The sequence below is a fragment of the Parasteatoda tepidariorum genome, chromosome 3 (assembly GCF_982258835.1).
Source record: "Parasteatoda tepidariorum strain Cologne lab strain chromosome 3, Ptep-v5.0, whole genome shotgun sequence".
NCBI lineage: Eukaryota > Metazoa > Arthropoda > Arachnida > Araneae > Theridiidae > Parasteatoda > Parasteatoda tepidariorum.
Window position 1 is genome coordinate 122672798 of NC_141757.1, and position 5172 is coordinate 122677969.

A 5172-nucleotide genomic window follows, 5' to 3' on the forward strand; every position below is an offset into this window, starting at 1 on the left:
GTAAAATAGGATATTCTACAATCATGGCATTAAACAGTTTTTTTTGATATCAAGTTTTTTTTTTAAAAAAAAAAAAGCTGTTAGTGCTGATGGTCTTAAATTAAGACTTATGCAATGAAAGCAACAGTACATGAAAATAAAGGTTTCAAAAAGGATAAATACAAGATCTATACATTTTTTATTTATAATATTTACTTTTAACAAACGTTAGTTATTTTCATTAAACACAAAAAAATTTTTGATTGCATCCAATTTACATTTTTAAGTCTTAGAAAGCTTTTCATGTTTTTGCATAATTGATAAAAGAAGAAAAGGATATAAAAATTATGGAATGCTATTATGGATTGTTTAAAAAAAAAAAAAAAAACACAGATTTGTAGAGTTCGAAAAAAAAAAAAAAACGTTGTGGAAAACTGAGTTTTATTTTTCCACCAGAAATCAAAAATTAACACTTGTTATTTTGTAGATCACCAGGGACCAAAAAATGTAAGGATAGGGTCATGGAGGAAAAAAACATTAGCACAAATAAAATATGTTGAATAATAAAGTCAAGTTATATTTTTAATCAAAAATTGTTGCAGAATTCCTAACTTACAAAGTTTAAAATTTATTAAAAAGGACTTGCCGATCTTAGACAGTGAAATTTACATTATGAGCTATAAATTAAAACAAATTCATTAAATAGAATAAAAACTACAATTCTTGAAAGATAACCTTAAATTGAACAATTCCAGTGAACTAAATATTTATAATCCCTCAAGAAAAAGCTGCCAAAATGCCCATTAAAAATTATTTAATTTTATTCTTATATTAAAGAACATAATGCTAGAAAGCTTCCAGTTACATTTCAAAAACAGGTATTAACTTTGTTATGTATAGCAAAAAAAATCTAAAAAAAGCACCCTAGTTTTTTAACTAAATAATTTTTATTTCAAAAGCACTAAAACAATATTCAATACCCACTGTGGATTATGAAACTATTATAAAGCATGTAATACTAGAATTATAAAAAAAGCTAATTGCTAAACAACGTAAATATACTTTTTCATAAAATATTCTAAACCATAAAATGCAGTTAAAATAAATGTTGAAAACTAGATGAAAACAGAATTTTGGAAATACAATTTTAATAATATTACTGAAGAAAAAATCTTATATCCTCATAAAGAACAGAAAATAAAAATTAACAAATTTATTCAATACTTGAAACAGAATAAATTTGAATTTGTAAATGAAGTTTAAATAATGCTACTGTCGACTATAACAATTAATTATGTAAATAATAACAATTTAATAAATTATTATATATTTTAGTAATTGCAATTATTATCAATGGGGACTGATTTCAAAGCACATCTGAGATCTCTTATTTTATAAACAATATAATAAACTTAAACATTTTGTAATATGCACAGGTGAAATAACTTTACTTAAACCTCAAAGCTTTGAAGAAATAATAATCAATAACTTATTGAATTGAAATCAATAATTAAAAATAGTACAATTAAAACAATAACTTTATGAATCAAGGGTATTAAGAAAACTTGCATTTTTTTCTGGTCTCATACTCAGATCAAACATAGAACACTTGAATAATGCATACAGACCAAAAAAAAAATTATCTACACCTAGGAAAATAAGAAACTGGCAGTAATTAACTTGATCTGCCAAATATAATTGTAAAATTTTTTTATCCCTATAGCATTTTTCCCCTTCGACTAATAATTAATATATTATATGCCTTTTAGTAAGCTGACTGATAGGCATAGTAGAAAAATCAAATGGATATTTTTTGGATTTGGATGGTTTGTAAAAATTATACAAGATAAAAAAATGAGGTAAACATTTGCTATATACAGTTAAAATCAAATTAAGTGAATTTCAATGCATTAAAGCATGTCAAAACAAATTAATCCTATTTGTTTTTAAAAAAACATATGTACCAGATAAAACGAGGAAAAAATTTTGCTATGTAGAATATCAAATTATATGAATTTCAAGCAACTAAGAAAAAGAATTCAAATCAATAGCGCAGCATGTCAAATAAACGAATAAAATCCATGATCATTTGTTTTTAAAATAATATAAAACTGAATACAATCAAGCACAGGCATGCAAACAAAACAAATTTACTTGAACCTGCAATGTGCTGGGCAACTGGCTCGTTGTTGTATGCAACTGAATTCAACAAGTGTTCAATCTGAATTCAATATGTCTTTACTGTTCATCTAATTTTTTAAATATTTGCATAAATTTTACAGCAATTTCGAATGAGCATTGTTAAAATAGTCAATGATTTTCACAGACAAAGAAATTAGTTTAAGTTACTACTATATGTGACCACTATTTTAACACAAAATTGATTAAGACATCAATGCATTTTTTTATTTTTTATAAAATATGATTAAATATAATATTTCACAAAATTTTAATGCATAATACTAAGATATTTTGAGCATGGAGATTATTTTACAAAAAAATGTAATTTATCAAAGACATTTTCATGAATACAGGTTTTATATATATATATTTTAATCAATTGTTTGAAAAATATAAAGGTAACAGAAATTTCAAAATATTAAGAAATGAAAATCCTTAAGTACAATAAATTACAGTCTATTATCACAGCTCTTTTTTTTCAAAAAGAAAAGAAAGACTTAAGATGTCCATAAATAATGTAGAGCATTGTAAAATATTATGAAACCTATGATAAATGATAGTTAGTAGCAGCCGCTGGTCTAGGGAGGTTACTTGGAAGATCAGTTAAAACCTTGCTTGATGATCTATTACTAGCCTTTGTCATTGTCTTAATTGCACTGGTGATTTCACTGAAGATGCCATGTGATATTTAGTTCAGCTTAGCCACTGTCCATAATTTAGATATCAAAATTAGTTTCTGGATAAGAATCCTCTTTACAGTAGAAAAATCATCTCATTCATCAAATAGAAAGCTGTCTGCATAAATGTAGCTGAAAATTTTAAAAAAAGAAAGTGAGGCCATAAGCATTCAATGGAAGGGGTATCTGTTTAACGAATAAATGTACTCAAACTTTATTTACTAGAAATTCTATGTTTAATTAGGTAGGTACTTACTAGAAGGAACCGATTTAGGATAAATCACGATTTTTAAACAATTTTAATAACATTTGATAACATTAAAATTTAAATATTTTTGACACTAAGGAAACTGAAGAATATTTTGTTAGAAACAATTTTTATAAAGGATTATATTGTTAATTATCTATCTTTGGAGTCAGAAAACCACTATTACCACAATCTTTCTATTATGTTTCCCATTATCCACATTTAATTAAACACCACAAATAATTACTACTGTTAATTATTTGTGTTATAATTGTTACTTATTTATTGCACCTGAAATACATAAGTACCATAATTCCTTCTGTAGCAACAAAACAAAAAATAATAGTAACAACAAATATTAAATTATCTATTTCTATACATTGTGAAATTGAAAGGTGTTTTAAAACTAAGATGTGCCTGATGTAAGATGTTATATATTTTGTCACTAGAAATGTATTGTTTATTAAAAAATTTTCTCCATGCAACTAAAATTAAATTAATCGATACAATTGTTTATATTATTAACTGATTGGAAAAAATAATGCCGAAAACTAAAGTCATGCACGATATTTTGTTAAGAAGAGATTAATAGGTACTTTATTTACGTCGCATTAGAGCTGCTCAATGACATGAATTATGCATATGACTGTTAATGGAAGGATACTTAATAACAGTACAATTCAAATTCAATAAAAATTTATAAAGTAATATAAATAAAAAATTCTATAACTTAATATAATATTCGTAACGGAGCCAAAGTTATAACTACTAAGAACATATATTTTTAATAATTCAACATACCTATCATAACTGTTTATTTACATATTGAACGTAATTTCACTTAGTATCTATCTGTGAAAGGTTTTTAAAGGAAAAACTAACAAAAGTAAAAGCGTTAAAACTTCACAGTTTGGCGCGAAAAGAACCATCGGTACTCTTAAGAAAATTAGACTTACCTAGCATCACTCACGAACTCTTTATTAAATTAATGTGTCGATACTCCAACCAAGGAAATTAGCAGATTCTCTTCTTTTGTTTAATGAAAATGACATAAATAGTTGTTTCAGGCATGGCGATTTCAGCTTCGCACATTTCGAAGCTGTTTATCAACATACTGCAACTTTTCAGAAGAGGTACATGCGCACAAACCTATTTTATTCTGACGTCATTGCTTAGAATCACGTATTCCCGAGAAAGAGGGGAAAAGTTGCATATTCCCCGTCTTAAGGATTGGGAACATTACGGTTTGGAATCGTGCTGCCCGGTCAGAGGATCGAGCCCAAGACCTGTCACACGAGAAGCCGAAGAGCTACCACTCAGCCACCAAGCGTCCTTATAATAACACATTCAGTTAAAAATTGAAAGGTACATTTACCAAATGAAAAGTTTTCATGCCATGCTTTAAGGCATCATGATAAAATTACCAAATTTAGCTCACATACCAAATTAAAATGTCTTAACTTTACCAAATTCTTAAATTTCTTAACTTCACCAAAATCATCACCAAAGCACTTCGATAAAATTTAACTAGCTTTTTCGCGTTCCCAGAAAGCCAGAAACGCCTCAGATTGTACCATTTTCTGGTGATTTTGATGCTTTGCTTTTTTTCTCAGTGGGCGGTAACGAACAGTTGTCATAATTTCAAAATAGTCATAAGAAACATTTAACAAAGCTTTATTTTATTTGACGACGAAATCTAAATAAAATACCACGCAGCTTTTGTAAAAATAAAAAAAAATGATCAGGAAAAAACGAAACATTCGTAAATGAAATAAAAGTTAAAGTGAAGTCACCATTCGCACCAATCATGTTTTTAACACATAAAAAAATAAAAGCTACTTTTTTTTTATCAATGCTCAGTAATGAAAAGTTATTACAAACTCAAAGTATTTATTTAAAAAAAATATACAATTCTTTAAAAAGTTTTATTTCCTTAACCCCTTAACTGCCGCGGGCGTATATATACGTTTCGGCCAGACGATGCGTTAACTGCCGCAGGCGTATATATACGCTTTCCCGAAGTACCATGCTTTGCATTGCGCTGCTATAAATAGAACTACACCCTGTACTTCAGAATGCAGTAAAATG

The 5172-nt window shown here is 27.1% G+C and overlaps 1 long non-coding RNA gene across 1 annotated transcript; it reads right to left on the bottom strand.

The window, feature by feature from the left end:
• Window positions 1-357: 357 nt before the first annotated feature.
• On the bottom strand, window positions 358-4219 carry LOC107448941 (uncharacterized). Its single transcript, XR_015432740.1, has 2 exons — window positions 4041-4219; window positions 358-2969 (listed from the first exon to the last, which is right to left on the bottom strand). It is a non-coding gene; the product is annotated as an uncharacterized LOC107448941 (long non-coding RNA).
• Between the last annotated feature and the right edge of the window lie 953 nt (window positions 4220-5172).